Source organism: Cupressus sempervirens, chromosome 6 (genome assembly GCF_028749045.1).
Source record: "Cupressus sempervirens isolate cs-2001-9-10 chromosome 6, ASM2874904v1, whole genome shotgun sequence".
Taxonomy (NCBI): domain Eukaryota; kingdom Viridiplantae; phylum Streptophyta; class Pinopsida; order Cupressales; family Cupressaceae; genus Cupressus; species Cupressus sempervirens.
This window is the reverse complement of record NC_143123.1, coordinates 502355093-502379982: the sequence shown is the minus strand read 5'-3', so window position 1 is coordinate 502379982 and position 24890 is coordinate 502355093.

Below are 24890 nucleotides of genomic sequence, written 5' to 3'. Positions count from 1 at the left end.
AAGCTGTGAAAAGTTTTATTTATACATCTGGACCTTGGATAACTAATTCACCCCCCCTCCCCACACTTAGTTATTCTAAAAGTATTCCAACAATTGGTATTAGAGCCATCTACTTAAGAAAACTAGTTTGAAGGTACTAGAAGCATAAAGATCAAGATGTCTAAAAGAGAGGTACCTAAGCTCTATAGAGATAACTTTCCTACATGGAAAAGTTTGATGAAGCTACACCTTGGAGGACTTGGAGATCATGCATAATCTACCATTTATGTAGAAAATGTTGATCTTGTTGGTGCCCCAACTACCACAGATAATAGGAAGAAGAAAGAACAAAAAAAGGCAATGTTGGAGATTTCCTCTTCCCTAAGTTATGCCAAATTTGATGATATTAAAGGTCTTGATAGTGCAAAGAAAATTTGGGATGCCCTAGCTACCATGTATAGAGGAGACACCAATTTTCATAGAGCCATAACTAAAAGCCCTAGAGGTAAGTTTGATGAAATGAAAATGGAAGAAGGTGAGAATATTGCTCAATATGTCGAAAGGATAAAAGAAGTAGTTAATGTAGTAAGAGGAGAAAATGGAAAACTAGATGATGATATTGTTTTAAGAAAAGTTTTGAGAACATTATTGCCTATATATGGTATTAGAGCTTCTTCAATTCAAGAACTATGATGTATTCCATGGAATAAGCTATCACTTGAAGGTCTGGTAGGTAGACTCATTACTTTTGAGATATCTAACTTTGATAATTACAAACTTGAAAAGATTGAATCATCTTTCAAAGCTAAAGTGTCATTGAAGGAACTTGATGTGAAGAAAAAGAAGAAGTATGTATCCAATGATAGTGATACAGATGAGGAGGATGTTGAATAGCTTAAAGCACTACTAGAAAGAAGATTCTACAAAGGTAAAGGCAAGTTCAAAGGTAAGTTACCCATCATTTTTTTAATTGTAATGAAGTTGGTCATATTGTTGCTAGATGTCTAGAGAATAAGAACTACAAAGGAGGTGACAAATACAAGAGTAGAAAATATGTAGACAAAAAAGACTAAAAAGACAAAGACAAGAAGTCCTACTACATTTATGAAGAGGATTAATTTGATGAACATGATGATGAGGTAGTGTATGTTGCAATGAAGGTTGAATCTGATGAAGATGAGGCAACTATACTTGTGACTTGTGTGAACAAGAATGATAGATGGATCATTAAAAGTGGATGTTCACATCACATGATTGGAGACAAAAGTAAGTTCATTACCCTAAATTGTTATGATGAAAATAGTATAAGATTTGGTAATGATGCACCATGTTTGATAAAAGGAAAAGGTTCAATCAAACTCATAGATAATACTTTATGTGATAATGCTTACTATGTTGAAGGAATTAACTATAACTTATTGAGTGTGTCACAATTAAATAATCAAGGATGTAAGGTTGAGATTGAAAACAAAATTTCTAAGATATATGACACAAATAGGAAACTAATTGGAAAGTGGTGCAGGAACACCCACATAAAGTATTTATGTCAAAGTTTTAGATAAAGTATTTAGGTCAAGTTGGAGAGAAAAGTTTCTAGATACAAAGTTACGAAAAGAAGAAAACTGCATAGGAAGAGCTAATGTATGTACTATTCATTTGATAAATTAAATAGAAGAATTTTATAATCTTTCTCTTCCTGGTGTTGGTTCCTATTTCTATTTTGTTTCCTTCTGTTGTGTTTTAGCTCTTCATCATTTTTGTTATCAAAGCTTAGGGAAAGCTCTTGAGGCAATTAGATTTTATGGCTCGATCTGAGTCAAAAGCTGAAACATCAAACATGGTCACCAATGCTGAACTGGAAAAGAAGATGCAAGAACAAGAGAAAATCAATAAGTGGTTATTAGATGAATTTGATAAGATGAAGGGATGGATGGAAAAGGAAGCAAAGGTTTCCTCAGAGCAAGAGGAAGAAGGGGAAGAAGAGGATACCCCAGAGCAGAAGGTGGTTAATTTACCTACAAACCAGAGATACTTTATAGAAGCCCTTGAGAGAGTTGGTAAGAAGGATGCCAAAGGTGACCTACCCATCTTCTTAGGAAAGATGGATGCTGATGTTGTTTTGGATTGGATAGAAGCCTTGAAAAAAAAATTTGAATGTGAAAATATAGTAGAGAAGGATAAGGTAAAAATTGCCAAGTCAAAGTTGAAGGGACCAGCCCTCACTTGGTGGAATTTCATTCAAGGAGAAAGGGTCAAAGAAGGTAAGAACATGATAACTTCATGGGAAAGGATGTGTGCCAAGATGAGAGAAACATACTTACCTGAGAATTATGAAATTCAACTTCATCGAAGGAGATAAAGTTTAAGACAAAAGGAGCTAGATGTCATTGCCTATACTAAAGAATTTCAAAAATTAAGCCTGAGGTCAAAGTAGAGTGAATGTGGAAGTATACAAGTTGCTAGATATCTCAATGCATTGAGGTTGAGCATTCAAAAAGAACTTAATTTATTATGTCCAGATACAATACAAAAATGTTATCAACTAGCATTGAAGGTGGAAGCCAAATTGAAAAGAAGGCAAGAAAAAATAACAGAGGAAGAGGAAGAAATCAAAGGGGAAGAAGAAATTTCCAAGGAAGAGGACAAAACTATGAAGATCGTAAGGAGATAAAGCAAGAAGCCAATCAAAGTGAAGGAAATTTTAGAGGTAAATTCAGAGGTAGAAGAGGAAATTCAAGAGGCAGATTTGGTGGTAGAAGGGCAAGTTTATTTGTTTGTTTCAATTCTAATAAGGAGGGACATTATGTATCTAGGTGTCTAGATAGAGCAAGTTCAAGTTCACAAGGTGAAAGAAGAACCCATTTGGTACAAGATGATGACTATCAAGAGAAGGAGATGGCTGAATTAGATAGTGTATCTAAAAGAGGAGAAATTTTAATGATGAGAAGAACACTTTCAAAAGTGCATACTACCATGGAACCACCACAAAGGAAAACTATCTTTAGGACTACTTGCAAATCTGGAGGTAAGGTATGTAAATTTATTATTGATTTAGGATCTACTAAGAATTTAGTTTCTCTTGCGATGGTTGAGAAATTAAAACTTAGGAGAATACCTCATCCTTTTCCTTATAAGGTTTCATGGCTAACGAAGGGTCAACAAACTCTCGTAAATGAGTAAGCATGGGTTGATTTTTAGATTGGAAAGTATAAGGATAGAATTTTGTGTGATATAGTTGATATGGATGCATGCCACCTACTATTTGGTAGGCCCTGGCAATATGATTTACAGGCACAACATGATGGAAAACTCAATATATACACCATCAAGAAGTATGGAAAGCTAATTAGATTGATTCCATTTGTTGATCATGAGGAAGGGGAAGAAAATAAGGAGAGGGAAGCCAAAATTATGATGGTTAATAAAAAGGAATTCTTACGAGACATGAAGGATGAACCTAAGCCTTGTTTTCTTTTGATGCCTAACTCACAACCATAAGAACTCATTGGAAAAGATAGAAAGGAGGTTGAAACCAACAAGGAAATTCCTAATGAAGTGAAAGAACTTTTGGATAAATATGAAGGTTTGATTTCAGAAGATATGCCCAAATATTTACCACCTATACGAGACATTAGTCATTGTATTGATTTCATTCGTAGAGCTACTTTACCCAATAAGGCTGCATACAAGATGACACCACAACAAAATGAAGAGATTGCCAGACAAGTAAAGGAGTTACTTGATTCTAGCTTGATTATGAAAATATTAAGCCCATGTGCTATACCTACTATTTTGGCACCTAAGAAGGAAGAAGCAAGGAAAAGAGTGGAAGAGAAAAGGAAGAAAAGAGAAGAGGAAGCTAGAATAGATCAAGAGATAAAAGAACGAATGGAATTCCTAATGAGGGAAATTCAAAATGGGAAAGAAAATTTAGCAAGACTAAAAGAGGAGTTGAAAAAAAATATGGAAAAAGAAAATAATGATCTAGAGAAACAATCCTTTGAGTTTACAAAAGCTTGTGAAGATGCAATAGAGAACTCAGTTGCCATTGAAGAGAAGATTTGTCCATTGGAAGGACAAAATGAACAAATTGATGCTGATATAAAAATTTTGGAGGAAATAGTTGTTGATGAGCCTAATGATAAAAATGTTCTTGAAGATAGGAAAGAGGTTGAAGTGGTAATTATTGATGAGCCTTGTGATGAAAAGGTTCATAAAGATGGAAAAGAGGTGGATGTGTTGGTTCTTGATGGAACCAAGAAATGGCATTTGATGTTAAGAAAGAAAGTGATATTGCCTATCAAAAGGATTGTAGTAGCAAGGAAGAAGACTTGTGATGAAGCTAAGAGGATAGACGAGGCTCAATAGTGATGAATTTGTCTCCAAGCATGGAGATATTGTAGCATAAGGACATAAAAAAAAAGGATGCAAATGTTCCTGAAGTGAACCAAATCATTGAATTCATATATGATGAGGTCCCATTTTATTTTTCTAATCCATTTATTGCAAGTTTGTAGGAGTTCTATTTGAATTTTTATGTGGAAGAGGTTTCTAAAAACATGAAAGTTGACTTGGGTACTTGGCAAGAGTACAAACAACAAAAACCACAGAATTGGAAGACAAGAAAGAGGAAGGCCAATCTAAGGGACTTGGATTCTATTGTCCCCAGCAGTATGGTGCAGGAGCACCCACATAAAGTATTTTGGTCAAAGTTTTATAAAAAGTATTCATGTCAAGTTGGAGAGAAAAGTTTCTAGATACAAAGTTACGAAGAGAAGAAAACTTCAGGAAGAGCTAATGTATGTACTATTCATTTGATAAATTAAATAGAAGAATTTTATAATCTATCTCTAGCTGGTGTTGTTTCCCATTTCTATTGTGTTTGCTTCTGTTGTGTTTTACCTCTGTATTAGAAAGGGTGATCAAATTAGAACTAATCTATTCTATCTTGATATAGATGATGCTACTTGTCTTGTTGTAAAATTTGATGATGTATAGCTATGGCACAAGAGGTTATGCCATGTTAATTTTGATAAATTGGTTAGTATTAGTAACATGAAGAAAGTTAGAGGTTTTCCTCAGTTGAAGAAGATTGATAATGTAATGTGCATTAGGCAAAATGACAAAGTCAAGTTTTAAGAGTAAAAATTATACCGTTGAAGGAATATGAGATATTGTTCATACTTACTTGTGTGGACCAATTGATGTGAAAAGCTACAAGGGAGATAAGTACATAATGCTATTTTTTGATGACTATTCTAGGATGATGATAGTTATGTTTCTAAAATAGAAATCTGATGCTTTTCAAATGTTTAAGTGGTACTTAGCAAGAGTTGAAAATGAATCAGGTAAAAGTTTGAAGTGTTTGAGATCTGATAGAGGAGGAGAATTTACATCAAATGAATTTGAGATGTTCTATAATGATAAAGGAATCAAAAGATTGACATTTGTCCCTAGAACCCCTCCACAAAATAGAATTTCTGAAAGGAGGAATAGATCTATAATGGACTATGCTAGAACACTCATGATGGAGAAGAATATTGCTTTGAAATACTGGAGATAAGTTATAAGTATAGTTGTGTATACCTTGAACCATGTGAAAATTAAAAAAGGAACTCATTCAACACCTTTTCAACTATGGTATGGATACTCACCCAATGTAAAATAATTTAAGGTATTTGGAAGTAAATGTTACATTCTTAAAGATGTTAGGAATGACAAGCTTGATGAAAAAATGAAGAAGGTATGTTCCTAGGATACTCCACAAGAAGTAAAGCTTATAAGTGTTTGAATATTAATACTAACAAAATTGTGAAAAGTGAAAACGTGAATTTTGATGAATATATAGAAGTATATGAGGCTAAACCTATTGAAGAACTAGAAGAATTCAAATCATTTGTATACTTTTATGAAGGTATGCCTAATGAAGTAGATGTTGAAAATCAAGTTACAAATCAATAGCAAGTTATAGTGACTACTCAGTCACACCCTATAAATGTTGAGTTGCATTTAGGAACTAATCTATGATACCTCACCCAAACCATTATAGTATAGATGACATATTTTCATTATAATACTTCTAATTCTATTTTTTGATACACTTTTGAGAATATAGGGTTATGCCATTCTAATATTTGCATTTTGATGATCCACACTTATGTCTACATATTAGGAACTAATTGATATATTTAATGATTTCATTTCATGTTCTAAACTATTTCAATTGCTTTAATAGAAACTGAATTGTAGAAATACTTGAAATGTCAAATTGTAATGTTCAAGTGAAAATTAGTGCAAAAGGATAGGTTTAGATATGCAAATGAACCCAACTCACATGCGTTGTAACTTAATAGTCATGAATTCAATATTTCATCACTATGGTAGAAATAAGACTATGAGGTTGTTCAGAATGTTAATCTGATCATGTTACATAAGAATCAAAATTGATATGCAGGGATTGGTATGTTTTAAATTTTTTATTAGAAAATGATTAGAAAAGGCAAAGTTAATTGGAAATGATGAAATATGAAAGCCTAATGTTGAATGTAAAAGTGCTTTGTTGCACTTATTTATATATTAGTTATATGATATTCTTGGACTAATGATGCCCAAGTTTAGTGTGCAAGCATTTGACCATGGGATTTCATAGGGGACCAAGGCTCAAACACATGTGAAACATGACATAGCTGAGGTTGGATCTATGATTCAAACCTCTTTGTAATGTATTTTATTTTGTAATGTGAATGGTATGTGGGTGATAGTTGAATGAATTTATTATTGGAGACAAGTCATTCTAAATGTAATATACAATGTTTGTGTCACTTGAAATATTTTTTGTCCACATGGAAATGACTTTGCATTTAGGGTTTTGGGAAAGTAACCTAACCTAAACATAACCCCAATATAGTATCCAATTTAACCTCACATTTAAAAGTGCTAGTATAAGTCCCTATCCATTGAAGTTCGAATTCTAACCTTCCATTAACTTTTGGGGATCAAAAAGTGGTCCTAGGGGGTTATCATGGTGAAAAATAAGTTTCCACATGATACTAGTATTAGTTGGGGGTCTAAATCTAACCTTTAGTAGGCCTAGATGACCTTGGGAACTCTCCAAACAAGTCACTTTCAGAGAAATTTAAAAATTGGAGTGTTACATGACTTCTTCTACTCTATTAGTTGGTAAGGGCTACATTTTTTTAGAAGGAGACAAGGGTGTAAGAAAAGGTAGCTCATGTTATGACCATTTTTAGACAATGGGGGTTTTGAGATCCTTTTTAGAGGATTAGGGATGGAATTGGTGGGTTGTCTACACACTCTCTGACTTTAGAGACTCTTAGGGTTTGAAAGCTTGGAGGGATCTCTTCTACAACCTTTCATATCTGTCTTGCAAAATGGTTCAAGGTTGGTATTCTGTCCATGTAGATAGTTTTCTTCCATTTTGATGTTGAATCTTGGTATTGCATTCATGAGAATATAGGTAGTGAGAATGCCATTGTAAGGGAAATGTGTGGTGTCATCTTGTATCATGTTGTCTTGTTTTGAGCATGAAGTTTGGATTTCCATTGTTTTCTTTCTTTTTATCCTCCATGATTATGTGCATGAGTGTTGTTAGGGGTGTGAGGGATTTACTCACCCTTTGGGAAGAGAAGAGAAGTCTAGGGTGAAGGGGTTAGCTGGGCTTGAAACATATTGAGAACCGTGGAGTATGGGCTCCATTGTATGCCATAATCATTCATATCTTGCTAGGGGTGAGAAGGGAAGTATGATGTATAAAGGAAGTTTTGTGGAGGATGAGCTTGAAGAGAGCTACAACTAATGGTAGTGTGTATGGAGGATGTTTGTAAAAGCCCCAAAAGGGCATGAAATTGTTATATGGTTGAAGCCTCAAAAGGGCATGGAATTTTTTTGTTGTAGGTATTGTTTGATATGGAAAATCTCCATTTGAAAAGCACACCTTCTCACTATGTTTATGGTTCCATTGGAAAATCATTGTGAATTATCCTTGGGATGGGATTGTTCAAGTTTTGAGATTTAATGTATATGTTCTTGCGAGATTGTCTGTGAAACCCAGTTTGAGCCATGTTCCCCTAGTGTAGTGATGGTTTCTTTGGATGCCTATGGTTGGGTGGAGAGCACCCATGGTCCTTGCTATTTTGTCCTGATATATTTGCAGATTTGTGTTCAAGGGAGCAATAGAAAAAGTCTTGGAATGGTCATCTTGTAGATTGTTGCTTGATAGATAAAACTTGTCATTGTACATTAAACTTGTAATAGAGGATTCTCCATCTTTTTCATGTTGTTTTGGTACATGATTGCATGGTAGCAATGAAGGAATTATGAAGGCATCATATGTAATTGTCCCATTATTTTCATTGGTATGCTCTTGGATGTAGTGAGGTTGCAAGTTGAATCCTTATTGTGGATAAGATTGAAAATATATAATGGAATCATTTTAGGAAACTATTCAATAGTAGTTAATGCCCATAAAAATCAATATAAATATGTTTTTTTAGAGTATGCTTAGTTAATTTATGTAATATGATGACTAAATTGTGCTCATACCATGGTTGGCAATGTACAAATGATTTCAATAGAGAAATTTGTTCAATATGCAAAGTTTCATTGTGCGAAGAGAAGCCTGAATTAGTAGTTTTCATAGTAGATTTTGTTTAGGTGGAAAGAAAAAGAAAGGGGGCTCAAAATTTATTGATGATAAGTGAGTAGGCATGTGGTGATCCCTTAAGTTCATTTTCCAAAAATCTTCAATAAAATGTTTACCCTAGGATACATTGATTAGAATGTTAGTTCCACATTAAACTCAACACTAGCATTAAAATTCATGTATATAATATTTGAATTTGACTAAAATCAAATAGGTTTAAATCAATGTAAACATACATACTTGAATCCAAGATAATAGGCTATGAGAGTGCATTAAACTCTCTAAAATTTGAATGGAAAAGGAAAATAAAATGCTCCAAATTATAGGCCAATATTATATTCAGAATAATATTCCTTAGAATCTTATGAATAGAATAATAATATGATATAGGTGTACTCATAGAACAAATTAAATAAGAAATAATACAAAATTCAAAAAAATGCATGGACAGAGAGGACTCATAAGAGTCATCTGACCTTGTGTCATAATCTCATATATAAAAAAAATAAAAAATTGTACATTTATCCCTAGGCACACCTTTATAATAATACTTTCATACTCCTAAGCACTAACTCGACTAATCTTGGGAATCAAAATTGACAAGAGGAAATTTTTGCACAATAATTTCTTAGGGAGTCGAACCACTCATTTGATAAGATAGACTCCCTTGAGAGAACTCAATGGAAGTAAGGGGCGAGTTGAGAATCACCATGTCATGGGGTGAGAAGACCTTCATTTATGCCCTCAAAACTCATGATTTCTTCATTTTTTGTGGTGACCACCATTGGTCACAGATCTATCCCACACATCTAACCCCACCCGCCAAGAAAAGCACCTGAAAGTGGTTGGCTAGGAGGAGAAAAGGGGGTGGCATTCCATATTCAGCTTGGGGTAGGCACGTGTCTCTTGTAGAGCACTTGGTTAGAGGAGCAATAAATTTGGGGAAAAGAGATGTAGGCATTAGGAAGGAAACTTTACAAATATTACATGTTCTTTTCCTTAGTATTTATTTACATGGAGTGAGAGCTTGGTCCTTAATAGTTAGTAGATAGTTATCTGGGAGTAAGTAACTAGATCTAGATAACAAGAGCTCTTTAAGAGCTGGAGTCCCTGCCTCTAGGAAAAAAAATTGGACATAATATTTAAAATTATGATTTTGAAAAGAGAAGTTATAAATTTTAGCAAATTTAATTTAGATTTTTTTATTAATATTTAAAATTTTAGTTTTATAGAATAATGTGGTGACTAGCCATTGTCTAAAAATATACAACTTAATGTAATGCATTGTAAAATCATGAGATTTGAATTAATAGATTTTTAACCAAGAAATTAAAAAAATTTAAAATTGTATTACATAAGTTAAATTTAAAAATTAATTGCTTTTAATTTTTTAATTAATATATACTAAAGTCTATATATATAAAGCAATACAACTCTTAATAGCAATAATATATTTTAATAAAAGTTAAATTTAATAATTATTGATTTATATAAAACTAATTTTTAAAATAATTTAAAATATATTAACATTTTTAAAAACTATTTAGAAAACTAAAAATTGTGATATTAATATTAATAAGACATTATTTTTGTTGTGGAAGATAAAAACATGACTTTTTAGAAATCTAATGAACTTGTGACAAATATGCAAAAGGTAAACTTGTAATTAATTATGAACTTGTCACAAATATGGAAAAGATAGAGTTGTAATTAATGAATTCATTAATGCATGTTAGAAAATAAAATAAACCCCACCAAAAATGCAACGGACCAATTAGAAAAAAGGTTATAAATAAATATAAATTAATTTAAAAAATATAAAGTTTGTTGAACTTTAGAACTTAGTATTTTTTTTTGGGTTGCACAAATTAGCAAGGGGGGTATACAAAAACATTACTCTCCTGCCTATATATAGGCGGGGACTAATAATATTAGTGATTAGAATTGGAAAATATGGTTAGGAAGCTTGTCATTAACATTTGTTAGTTATTAAAATAAATATTAATAATGTTGAGTAGAGTAAATTTTAGGAGGTTTATTAGTATCAGACAAATGCTAGTGGGGTAGTTAGTGAGTAAATAAGATAGAATAAAAATATAATTCTATAGATAAGTAATAATTTGTGGGTTAGATTTTTTTTAAAAATTAATAAATGAATTATTAGCTTGTAAGCGAGTATGAGTATCATGTTAGTAGAAGTGGAGGTTAGGGGTTATTAATAAGAATCCCTTGTTGGTGATAAAATTTTATATTAATAAATACAAAAAAAAGGGTAATAGATAATGTGAGGTGATACTGTCAATAGCCAGTGGTATGAGTTGTTACTTTTCATTAATTAATTAGTAAAAATAGAAATTGTTTTTAAATAGTAAGTATATGTATTGGCTACAAGAGTTTTGTTAGAGAATGGAATTATTATTTAGGATGTACAAATGGATTTGGTAAATGAAATGAAATGATTGAAAAAAGTTTAAATTGTAGTCAGATTTGATAGATTAAAGCAACATGATTATAGGAAGGCATGTAGATAGATTCATAGTAAAATATTGTTAGTAGGCAAGGGTGCAATAGAAATACTTGAATTATTCAGTAAATAATATTAGTTGGTATTCAAAATTTATGTTATTTAATTTAGTAGGTGACTAAGGTAGATGGTAAGTAGTAGGGTAAAGAGAATTAGTGGCAAGATAGAAAATTGGTTAGAATATAGACCATTAGGGATCTAGTGGAGGTTAGTAGTAGTGTTGGAAGGAGAACAACTATTTTGATTAAAGTTAAGGATCTAAAGTAGTAGTTAAAGTGTTGAATGTACTCACTAACTAAAGATACTAGAAGATAATAGGTTAGTAAAACTATTAGCTTATCATTCAATGTAGAGATGTAAGTGTACAAGTAAACTATTAATTAGCTAGTATGTAAATAAGAGTCGATAACCATGCTAGTGTAAATAGTTTGTCAGTTGTGTCTCCTATATTCAATTCATGATGGAGTAATGTTTTTAAATGTTACATCATTTTTATGTCCTAATGTAGCACCATGAATCTATAAGTATGGGTTGTTCAGTGCGTATGTTATGGTTACAAGGTGGTATAGAGTTAGAGTAGTTTAGATAGTCGATATGGGGTTATGCTAGCAAGTCAATTAAACATCATAATTGATTTAATGGTAAGAGATTAAAGTTATTTAGAAATTAGTCCCAATGGGTTATAGTGTAACCTTTAAGTGTAAATAGGTTCTTTAGAGAATTGACCTAATATTTTGTAACAAGTAAGTAAATCGAATAGAACTCATGCTACGAATTAGATTAAATGTTATGATACATGTCATCTAAAATTATAGGCTTGATAATTAGTCACAATGTTTTATATAACCCTGTAGATCTTGTGGGCACACTATATGTTACTTTCAAATAATGATATAGGTAGGACATTATTTGAATACAAATACAACATGTAAATCAAGAAAGATACAGTTATGTATAAATTATTCATCTGAGCACCTCATAGTTAGGGTAGCTTATACCATAACCTGAAATAAACATTAGGCATTATGAAAAGAGTATAGAGTGTATAAAAATAAAAATAAAAATAATAAAAAATTTTAAAGGAAAAAAACAAAAAAAATAAAAAAATTGGTTGCCTTTTTTCCCTAAAATTTTGGACATGACATAAGCTACATTTAGATGTCAAGTTATAGAATGAAGTGGATGCACATTCTCATTCTGAGATTAGTGTACATGAAAGAAAAGATCAACTACCTAATAGAGATATGCACAGTGATTCTGAAGTTGAAAGAAAAAATAACAATATGAGAGTTGAACCAAGATTGACCAAATATGTAAAAAGACATCATCCTCTTGATCAAATCATTGTAGATAAAGATGCTAGACCAATGACAAAAAATAGATTAAGAAGTGAAACATGTTTGTTGAGCATGAAGGAACCCAAATCAATGTAGATGCATTAGAAGATGTTGAGTAGTATAAAGCCATGGAAGAAGAGATTGAACAAATAGAGAAGAACAAAATATCGAGTCTAGTTCCTACAGTAGAATCCAACAATACAACCACTATCAATATATCAAAGAATCCAACAATGCACACAAAAACTAAGAACATTGCAATCAGGTACAATTACTTGAGAGAGTTAGCTCAAGATAAAGAGGTGAATATGGAATATGTCAATACAAAGGAACAAATTGCTCATATCTTCACAAAACCATTACCTAAGGATGCTCATGAGTATCTAAGAGGTAAACAAGGGGTTATACCCCTATCAAAGGCTATTTAAGTAACAAAAGGAGTGCCCTGCATCAAACAAGCTAATGTTCATCTTACTTTAGGAGCTGCCTAAAGTAATCACAGAGTTGAAACTTCAAATCATTCACAAGCAAGGTGACAGAGGGAGAAACTGAAGAAACTGAAAAAAGACTATATCTACATGTTAATATGACAAGATTTTAGCATACATCTTTAGCATTGTTTTCAAAAATGAAGATATTCTTGATCAACAGTATGATTATTGATCAAGAGGGAAATATCAAGAGATTTTTGTCAAAGAGATGGAGAGTGTTACTAATCTTAGAAGGAGCTAATTGACAATATTGTTGATCAAAAGAGAACACAATTATGATGAGGGAGATAGAGAAGAATATAAGAGAAAGGGAGAAATCCTAATCTACCAAGTCAGAGGGAGATATAGTAAGATGTAGTTATAAAAACAAAATTTTGTAACCTAATCAGAAGATGGAAGTTACTAATAGAGGGGGAGATTTCAATACAAGTTTTCCTTTTTTGGTATTATCTTACTACTTTAACCTAGTCAGTTTGGTTCAACAAGATGTTTACTATTTGGTTGATTTGGTTGATTAGTTTGGTTTTCCATCAATGCCAAAGAGGGAGATTGTTAATCTGATTGAAAAGATCATTATTGAGAGAGATTGTTGACCTAGATTGAAAGAGGGAGATTGTTGAAGAAGACTATGTGTTTCAATCATTGTTTTGTCATTGATGTCAAACTTGCTATTTGCTGATAAGATGACTACATATAAGATTCAAGTACTCTCACTAATTTGATTGATGAAGATGATTTGATCAAAAGATGTAACAATAGCAGCTAGAGGAAAGGTTGAGTTATGATTATGTAATGAAGTACAAGGACTGGTTGAGATAGTGATGACATGATGAATTGATAGTCTACTTAAGGTTACAAAGGTTTGTTACAGTTAGAAATTTTAGAAGAACAAGTTACACAAAGTTTTTCTACCAAGCTTAACCAAGTGGATAGTAGACCTGTACTCAGAAAAATTAGTTCAAGCCAAGCCAACAATTAGTTGGAGCTGAGTAAAAGTTCATTCTAGTGTATGTTGAGAAAAAAAGTTGATGTTGAGTAAAGTTTAGTTGATGTCAAGCACTAGTAAAATTTAGTTCATGTCGAGTAATTTCACAATGGATTCCAAGCAATGCAACATGTGCCAAGCATCAAAAGATTGATAATGCCAAGCTACTACATTATTTAAAAGATCATGGATGTGGTGAATCTGAGTCAACAAGTTTTTTTTCTTGGATTTTGTGAACCAGGTGGAAGATAAGGTTGATGAGATTCAATATAAATCATTTTTAGGTGAATTAAAATGGATCCTAGGAGAAGTTTCTAGAAGAGATATGAGGTATGGTATAGATTCATTGTATCCTACCTAATCCATCCAAACCCTAAATTGGATGATGGAAACTGAGTAGAAAATTACCTTAGTTTCCTATCCATAGGAATGGTTGGTAATGAAGAAAAAATGTCATGTATGAGAACCTAAGGGAGACAAGGAGTCAAGGGTTTTGCTTCATCAAGTGACCTAAGAAAAGAGTTTGCAATGGCATGTTAAGAAAGAAGGCTTGAGGCAATGAATTCTTGAAGGGTGAACAAGCTATCAGAACTACAAAGTATGAAAGAGAAGTAGAATTAAGGACTGAAAAGAGATCTATAATCTACAAGTAAAGGTGTAAGTTATATCAGATCAAATCCTTACTATTACTCTTTAATAATTTTATTAGTCTAGGATAAATGCTTTGGATTAAGGTTGACCTAATAGTAATTTGTAAATCTGTTAAGTGGGTGGCATTCCAAGTGAATGGCCTAATGTCCTCTAACAAGACTCACTCCTAACAAGGTGATTGGAATCCTTTAATAGGGTCACATTTAAAAGTGTGTATTCTAACCTTTAATAGGGTTGGCCTTTCATAGGGAATCACTTTAGAAAAGTGAAAAGAGCAGCATGTTACTAGTTGTTGTTCACAAATTGGGTTTCCACTTAAATCATTATGTTAAGTGTGTTGATGAATCTATTATGTTTCATGCTTTACATTTCTACAATTTGATTTGATATTAATGTACAAGTTTTTCACAATAACTCCTTTTTCTAATACAATTCCTTTGAAGCTCATAGTATATCCTCAACATCAATCTCTGTTAACAATCTACATCCAAAAGATGACATAACAAAAATGATCTCACTAATTACAAAATACCTGCATTGGATACCAATTCACAAGGAATTGTACTTTCTTTTATACCAAGTCCAAAAATAAGTAGTGAAGCCACCTTTAATATTTCTCAATTTATAATGAATAACATAAGAGACCATTAAGATATTAAAATAAACATTTATTACATTTACACTTTTTCCATAATGATTTTTACAATAGTTAGCTAACTAGAAACAACATATTGAATAGACTTCATAAGTCCAATCAAACATCATATATAATTTTTCTATCTAGGACATAACATCATAACCATGTCTCTTATTTTCCTATAAGCTTTCTTAACCAAATTCTATCTCGGCTAAAAGATACAATTGATTTATCAGTACCCACTTTCTAGAAACTCTCTTTGAAAGATATCTCCAAGAAACATCTTATAATTCTATCATGTCCCTTTTTACACTTATAACTAGAGAATATTTAGACATCACTTAATATATTCCCAAGTGCACATAACCCAACTCATTGATCATTGATCGCACCAAAAAATTCTTCCTCTGCAACTTGGGTAATCTTCATAGAATAGCATATATATTGACATCAATGAAAAAAGTTGTGATGAAGGTAGCTCACTAAAGCATTGAATCATGCCCTAAACAATACTATGATACTCTCCCATAGAAATACCATTTGCAATCATGCTAACAATCTCCTCATTTGGCATTGATAGCAACATAGATGAAAAACATTTAAGAGCCATGAATACCAAATATAATTCTTTCTCATCTTGATTTACCCCACACCCCCATTGATATTGCCATTGAATGTAAACATACATCTCAATTCACAACCATCAATAACCAATATGCATAAGGAAGGAGTTAATCTCCCCATACATGATATTGTCTCCCAGATGACATCAATCAATATTTTAAAAGTATTAATCCCCCCAATGACATCAATGAAAAAATATCATTTCTCAATTTCTAAGTTCAATCATTATCAAAAAGAAATTGTTTAATTATACAAAGACACTATTACATAACATTTTCAAGAGTCCTTAATGACCCAACTCAAACACATAGACTCCACTATAGGAGAAGCATCAAACATCTAGTCTAGATAGCATATACAATGTTCATCTACATATGGGAAAGATGCAATATATACATAAACTACCTAAAGTAGGTTGGGGTATAACCCCAAGCATACTTCTCAATTACTCAAATGCATCCTAAGCCAAAGGTTTTGTAAATATATCTTCTATCTACTTATTTTTAACAACATATTCTAATGTGATCTATTTCTCTGCTACATTCTCTCAAAAAGTAATATTTTATCAAAATGTTATTTGTCTTTTCTCATAAAAATGGATTCTTTGACATACACATTATATTTGTGTTATCACAATATAAGATAATAGGCTTAGTAAAATCAATTCTAATTTCTTATAGTGTCTACTTCAAAAAATATTCTAATTGCAATATTTTGATGTTGCTAGTGTAAGGCCCCTTTGCTGGTACCATATTATAAACCCTAAATAATATGAATATGGTTAGAACTAGGAAGCATAAGGAGGTGAGATGTCATGTCTTTTTATCTCATGCACGATATGTGAATTATAGATTGTTACCATACACCTTATGATAGAATGATGATAATTAGGTTCCAAGATTGAGGTATGTCATGATTGGCATCCTTTTGATTGATATTAGACCTAAGGTCTTATTAAGATTGATATACATTATAGTCATTATTGTCATAAGTATCGTATTCAAAATTTTATCAAGTTGGTAAGATAAGACCCTATGGAATAAGGACTCAAGATGTTATAACTTAGAAACTATGCCAATGGGTTCATAGTATGTTATGATCTATTAGGATAGTTGTTTAAGGTGTCCATTCTGAAAAGATGAATTATCACCCGCCCTTGTGAGTAATAATAATAATTATAGAAAAAAATTAGATAAAGGCCTACTCGATAGAGCTCAACATGATGTAAATATAATAAGTTAATTTTTGTACAAGTAGTATTAGGTGGATAGGCTATAATGAATGATGATTAAGATGAAGATATAGTATATTGACTAACAAATATAATGGGTTTACCTAATAACTAATTTTTAACCTATGCAAACATGATTATGAAAACATCCTGATTTCCTAACATTAGTGATTTTGGATACATATGCCTTATCATGTAATATCTCATAATGATAACAAGATAGTGTTAGTACCTCATATTGATCTTCAATCATTCAGCATATTCAGATTCAAATTGCATCTTGGAAAGTTAGATGGTTGTCACTGGCAGGAAGAATCTTGTTGATTAAATCAGTTTTAGCTTCAATCCCTAACTATTTTGTTGTTGTCCTTAAGATCCCACCCAAAGTATTAGTTACAATTCAAAAATTGATCAAGGGTTTCCTCTAGTCGGGTAATATGGATGAATCTCATAAGGTTCCACTCATTTCTTTACAAGATATGTCACACACTCCTAATGTTGGAGGGGCAAGAATACATGATATTTCCATTAGAAATGAAGCATTTGGTGGGAAATTGATTTGGAACATGTTTTGTATGTCTCATTCCACTTGGTGCAAAATTATGTAGCAAAAATATCTAGATACCAATGATCCCTCTAGAATCTTCACTATTTCTAATCCTCCAAAAGGCTCGATTATTTGGGACTTCATGATAGCTTTACGCAAAATCATAGTTGATTATATTTCTTGGGAAGTCAATAATTGACTAAGCATTAATTTTTGGAATGATTCTTGGAATAGTCAAATTCCCCTATCTAAGAGTGGGATCTCTTTGAACATTATTCAAGTTGCTGAAATCCATGGGGGGACCTAGTTGAACCTATATGTGGAATATTTTTTTGAACTCTCAAAGAAAATAGTTTGGAAGGATCCAAATATTTTACCTCTTTCATCCTAGGAAATTAAGCAATTTCAAAATATATTGAGCTCAAGGCAAGTCTTCTTTTCTGAAATCCAAGATCGAATTTTTTGGGCTCCAGCTAAGGATGGTAATTATTTAGTGAAAGAGGGGTACAAAATTTTACAATAGAATGACTTGAATAAACCTTCTTCTAGACCTTTTTCATTTTTTTGGAATCTGGTAGTTCTTCCTAAAGTAGGTTATTCCTCATGGCTAGTACTTAAACACAGGATTTTAACTAGTGATAGATTGAATAGACTACATATTGCTACTCTATTTAAATGTGTTCTTTGTGAGGAATATGATGAAAATGTGGATCATTTGTTTGTTACATGTTCATTTTATTATCAATGCTAGTGTTTTATTTTGAGTAAGCTTAAGTATTGTACTCCCTTACGAAACAATCTTTGGGATCTCTTTCAAGCCTGGCTAGTTCTTTATCAAAAATCATCATTTACAAACCTTTGGAAATGTATCCCAGCCTTGGTAGTTTGGGCTATTTGGTTGGAACAAAATAAGCACATTTTCAAAAAGGAAACCTCTCCATTACAAACTGTTTTGATTGGTATTGAAAGATCTATCTCGAAAGTGATCAACTCAAGCTTTAAAATGATCAAATTCAATTCGATTGTGACTCGTTGGGATTCCCAAGTTTTCCAAGAATGGAAACTATTATTTATTCCAAATGGGTGGAAAATAAGTCCTCCACCAGCACATATCTGACCCTAGAAGAACATTTGGAGACCCCCAACATATGGTCTTTGGAAGTTGAATTTTGATGGAGCCTCTAGAGGAAACTTAGGTCCATCGGGTTTTGGAGCATGTATTAGAAATTATTTTGGAGAGGTTGTAGCAATCACAATATCTCCTTTTCCTATTGACACAAATAACATTGCTGAGACTCATACCTTATTGGCCGAGCTTTTATTAGCCAAACAAGGTTTTTTCAATAGGCTTCATATAGAAGGGGACTCTTTAGTTATTATTGATCCTTGTATACATAGGCACATCATTTCTTCGAAACTAAAATATGTTCTTAACCAAATTTGGAGATTCCTTGATGAGTGTTTGGATGTTTGCATTTTGCATATTTATCAAGAAGGGAATAAAGTTGCAAATTTTTAATCAAACTTGGGTTGTGATGGGGTTACTGTTTCTACTTTTCATTATTTACCTTTTATTGAGCGACATAAGGTTTTAAAAAATCTTATTTATAATGACATGAAAGCCTCTACTAGAAGTAATGATTAAAGTACTGAGTTTAGTAGGAAAATTCCAACTGTCAAGTTGAGCTAGTTATTCTAAGATGTCGAGTAAAAATGCTTTAGGTGCTGAGTTGTTGAGGATATAGGTGCCAAGTTTCTTAGAAATATCCTTCAGGAGCTGAGATAATTAGTAATATTCATTGTGCTGAGCTTAAAAGGAAAATTCCAAGTGCTGGTTTGAGAAAAAATGCTTTTCGTGCCAAGTTATTTAGGCAACAGGTACCGAGTTATTCAGCCAACAGGTGCCAATTTTTTTAAAAATGGTTTTGGTGTTGAGCCTAACAAGTTTGATCAGATACTGAGTAGTGCAAGATTATTTTCTAGTGCTGAGTTAATAGGAGATTCTTAGGTGTTGTGTAACTCTACTTAAGTATTGGGTGCCGAGTAACTGAGTCATTATTCAGGTGTTGGGATTTATAACAATATTTAAGGTGCCAAACTCAGCAGGAAAGTTTTAACTACTAATTATAGCTAGTTTAGGTGCCAAGTTACCCTGGAAATAGAGTTGGTGTCATTTTAAACTACATTAAATGTCACATGATTTTCTCAAATGCATTTATAATGACACGACTTCCAAAGTACATTTTTTATGCTTCAAATCTTTTTATTCCTTGATGATTTTTAATTTTGAAGTCTTGTAATTTGATTGCCTCATGCAACTAAATCTGAGTCATTAAGGAGTAATATCTTCAGTACCATTTCCAGGCATGATAAGGACAAAATTTGTGAGTCTACATGGCTAATGACAAGTTACACTATGATTATTTATTGAAATATGCCTATATGTATCTTACATTGCACATTTTCATAAACATCCTGCAATTGCACAAATAGGAAAAATTATTTTGTGATCTGAGATTTTCCTAGTAGATGAATTATGGGTGGGATATTACTTTGGCTTGTGCGATGTGTCATAAACAACATCGTGTCATCATGCTAAAAAAAAATGTATTTGGTTGCCACCAGCATTAGAGGAAGCTGTGCTACCAAGTCATGTTACAGATGAGGTGATGAATCAAATGTTCATAATGCATTCACACACAGTCTAAAGAGCTATTCAGCACATCATTGGTGAAGAGCTTCTTTGTCCCTTGACACTTTTATTTCTCTATCCTACTCAGGTCATCTCAATATTTCTCTCCAATGCCATGGATCTATTGCAATCTCCAAAAATGCTTCAAGTTTTGGCCCAAAAGCTGAATGCATCGACAGTAAATTTGCAACCAATTGAACAAAAAATTTTGGGATCCAATTGGCGAGGTTAATTCTGATTTAGATTGGCTTTTAGACAATTCAAAATTTTGATTTGGCTTGGGAGTTCTTTCTGATGGATTTGGATCTTCTGTTGGTGGTCTTGTATCTATTTGGGAAGGATTGATAGGTAGTGTTACTAAATGTGCCTTTCAGGATACCGTCATCAACTGGTGTTAAGTCTTGTATGTTGTAGTTCTATGTCTAGGTACCTTATGTCGAAGCTATTGTATCTGGAGTTTGCAGAAGTTTAGTGTTGGTTATCTTCAAGTTTTGATTTACCGATGGGTAATAACCCTTTGTAATTACTTGCTCATAATATCTAAATTTATGTAAATATTAGGGATGATGCTAGGTTTTCTTCACTAATTCTTTCCCAGTTGACCTTGTTGAATCATATTAATAAATATTATAGTGGCTTGCCACTTTTGCCTAAAAAAACTAAAAATAAAACAATATTAATTGAATCAGGTTAGAAGCAAGGATTTGGGTCTCAATTCCATAGAAGTCTACAAATTGAGATCATGCTCTTTTAGAAATAGGTACCCGTTTTAGGCTCGGGTGCCTGATCAAAAATTCAAAAAATAGGAACCCATTTTTTTAAAAATCAGGTACCCATTTCTAATTTTGAAAAAATGGGTACCTATTTTTGTAATCATAAAAAATTTGTATATTTTAGAAATGGGTACCTGCTTTTGAAAAGTAAAAAATGGGTACCCAGTTTTTACTTTTAAAAAACGAGTACCCATTTCTAAAAAAAATTAACTTTGGTTTTTGGGGGGGGGATTTTATACGTCTATTTGACTTTTTCAAAATGGGTACCCATTTTTTGAATTTAAATAATGGGTACCCATTTCTTACAACATTGGGTAGGATTTTTTCTCCTACCTCAGATTTTAGTTCAGGATAGGCTTGGTGAGATCAAGCCTACAACTTGACCTCTCAAGATTTGGCTAAGGCATTGAACTAACAAATTTATGACTTGCCATAATTTTGAGAGGGTCTTCCTAATCTATTTTTTAATGAAACAAAAACCCATTAGAGCTCTTGTTTTCCTAATTTCAAACGTATAAATTTTATAGTGCTATGAATTTATTTGCTATTTTGCATTATTTTTTAATGAAAGGTGGTACCTAAATGTAAAATAGTGAAGTTCACTTATACTTTAATAACTTTTTTATTTTATAATTTTTCTTAAATTAATTTATATGTCATTAATCTACATACAATTCTTTTGAGGTTAAAAATTAATTTTTGAAAAAAGTGAAATTTTGATTAAATTATGGTGTCCATACATAAGAAATTTTAAAATTTACCTTTATAGCCAATTAATAGTTAATAATAAAAAAATTATTCAATAAAAAATTTAAAAAAATATTGTCATCAATCTTAGGTGTATTAGGTAACTCATTTAAAAAAGATTTATGAAAATTCATTTATATGTGTCAAATTATGGTGTCTGTACACAAGTGTGGTATGGTCTTGAAATAGGCATTTTTTAAAAAGTGGTTTTTAAATATCCATACCAAACAATATATATATCATATGGGTATACAAATAAATTACAAATTCAAACACTATATTTCAAACACAAATTTTTTTATTTCTAAAGTTATTTTATATTCAATTTCTAAATGCCTCAAATTTTGACATCAATTGACAAGAAATTTCAAAAATAGGAAAAACAATTCCACTTTTTGCCCAAAAGTGAGACCCAACTTCTTGCACTTACCCATGAAGTATACTAGTTGTGATGATTACATTTTGGGTGGTTTTGATCTAAGGTATGTAATCAAAACTAATTTTCATGCTGGCTAATTTAGCAATATAGATTCAACATTTTGTCATTTTGATAGGAAATAGATAATGATATGATGCAAAATGTTAAATTGATTATGATGATTTATGATTAAATGTGATGTTTATATTTTGATATTTTAACGTTTTGAATGACTTATTTGAAATGATTAAGTAAATGAATTCCATTGAATCATGTTAATATGGATTACATAACATTTAAGTTCATATGCATTTATGATATGTATTTTATATGACCTCCTTGAACTTCTGATGGTTCAATTTAGTGTGCAGGAAATGGAACCATGGAAATATTTGGGGGGAAAGAAGTTCCAAACTAATGTAAACATAGTTAGCCAAGGTAAATCTTTGGAAGATTCAAAAGCCTTGTTGTGATGTATTTTATTTTGTAAATGAAAGCTTGCTTGTGTGTGAAATTTTTAACCACAAAGAAGCATTAGGGACATGTGGAATGTGCTTTTAGGTGTTACTTGATACTTATGGACTTTTTGTGTTAATGACATGTCATCTAGGGTTTTAGTCATGGTAGCATTTTCCCCTAAAACTAATTACCTTTTTAATGATTAATTAAACCCACTTGACAAGGGGTAGGATGGGTCATTACCAAAGGAAATTCGAATTTAGACTTGACTAGGGTTTTCAAAGGTCAGTAGGTGGTCCCAAAGTGTCATTTGTGTGAAAATAAGCTACCCATATGATAGTATAGCATGTTAGGGACCAAATTTTGACCATGTTAATGCCTATGTAGACTAGAGGGGCCTTTTACCCATGCATTCCTCCACCAATTCGAAAATGGAGTTTTCACATGAGTTCTTTCCCATGTTTCTACTAAGTCAAATATAGAAAACTTAGGGGGAGAAAATTTTGTAAAAGGAAGTGGCTTGGTGGTTTTTCCAAAAATAGTTAGTTGGAAAGCCTTTCTAAGAGAGTCTTAGCCAAACTAGTGGGGTGTTCACCCACTATCTAAGTTTAGAGATAGTTAGGGTTTTGGAGGGAGGCTAAGGGAGCTCTTCATCAACTATTATTGCCATTAGCTTGGACCAAGGTTGGTGCTCAAACCATGACCATTTTGTTTTAGAATTGCATAATGAATCTGCAAGTATGGAGTATTGCTATGGGAGCATGTATTGTATTGCATTCCTTGTGTTGTATTGTGATTGTGCATTGTGTTTCATACATTTTCTTTATTTTTTCCCTTGATTTCCTTGTTTTTTTTTAATGTTGAAATTTTTAATTGGTGTGAAGGCTTCACTCACCCTTGGGAGGGAAGAGAAGCCTTGGGTGAAGGGGTTAGTTGGGCTCAACATTGTAGTTGAGAAAATCTACCTCGTGATGACAAGTTTTTCTTTCTTTCATGGAGTATGTGATCCATTGAAGCCATATGCATTTTGTTGTTTTGGAGGTATAAGTGTATGTGTAAGGAGGAGATTCTATGATAGCCTTGAGAGGAAAAAATGCAATTGCAACTTGATTTTATATTATGGATATGGAATTCTCCTCTTTGAAGAGTCCACTTTCACCCAATGTGTTAATGATTCCAATAGTGAATTGATGTGCATACCTTGGAAAGAATGATTATGTGTAGTGTTGTAAGTTTTCATGTATTAGCAAAAGTTGCATGTATGTATCCCATTTGGGATTTTTTTCTCCTACTCAGTGGGTGGCTTCACAGAAGCCTAGGATGGGAGGTGAGCCTCTATGGTTCCAATTTTTGTTTTGTTTTGTATGATTTGAGAAGCAGATCCTATGGGGAGGTTAGGGTTTCACCCTTGAAAATGGTGAGGAACCAAGTGTTGTGGAGAGACTAAGCCTTTCCATGTCATCTCATAATGTATTGTGAAATTAAGTTTCCATTGTTGTTTCATTGTAATGTGTAAGGGAATTACTTCCTTTTGTATATTGTTGTAAATGTGAAGCTTGAGAATTTATATATGGTTGTCCTTGCAAGGAAATACTCATTGTGAGGAAAGGCATGTTGAAGTTAGAGGATCAAGCTTTTGCATATAAGGAAATTTATGCATTCAATTTAAAGCTAAATCTTATGAAGTTCTCATGTAGGATAATCTTTGTAATAGGGTAAAAGCACAAACCTGTGTCACTTTTTATAAAGGAGAAGTGATATCAGAATTTAAAGTCTTCAACTTTAATGACATAAAAGTGGCATTTGTGCTTAGAATTTGAAGATGATGTAAACTAATGAAATGTGTAAAATTAGATGAAATTTATGTCTATAATTATTTTGAAAAAAATTGAGTGAAAATTTTATCTATTTTTTAATTTTTAAAGTCTATTTTTAAATCTTTTTTAAATGTTGAAAATATAGAGTTTTTTTCCCGTCAAACAAATCTATAAAAATATTCATATTTTGGTCTGATTTTGGAATATGTTAGAGTCAACATGTATACCTAGTGCACCAAAAAATAAAAATTGAAATTTATCTAATATTTTTTAAGTTATAATTGGTAAAAGTCAAAGTTATCAAAAACTAACAGTT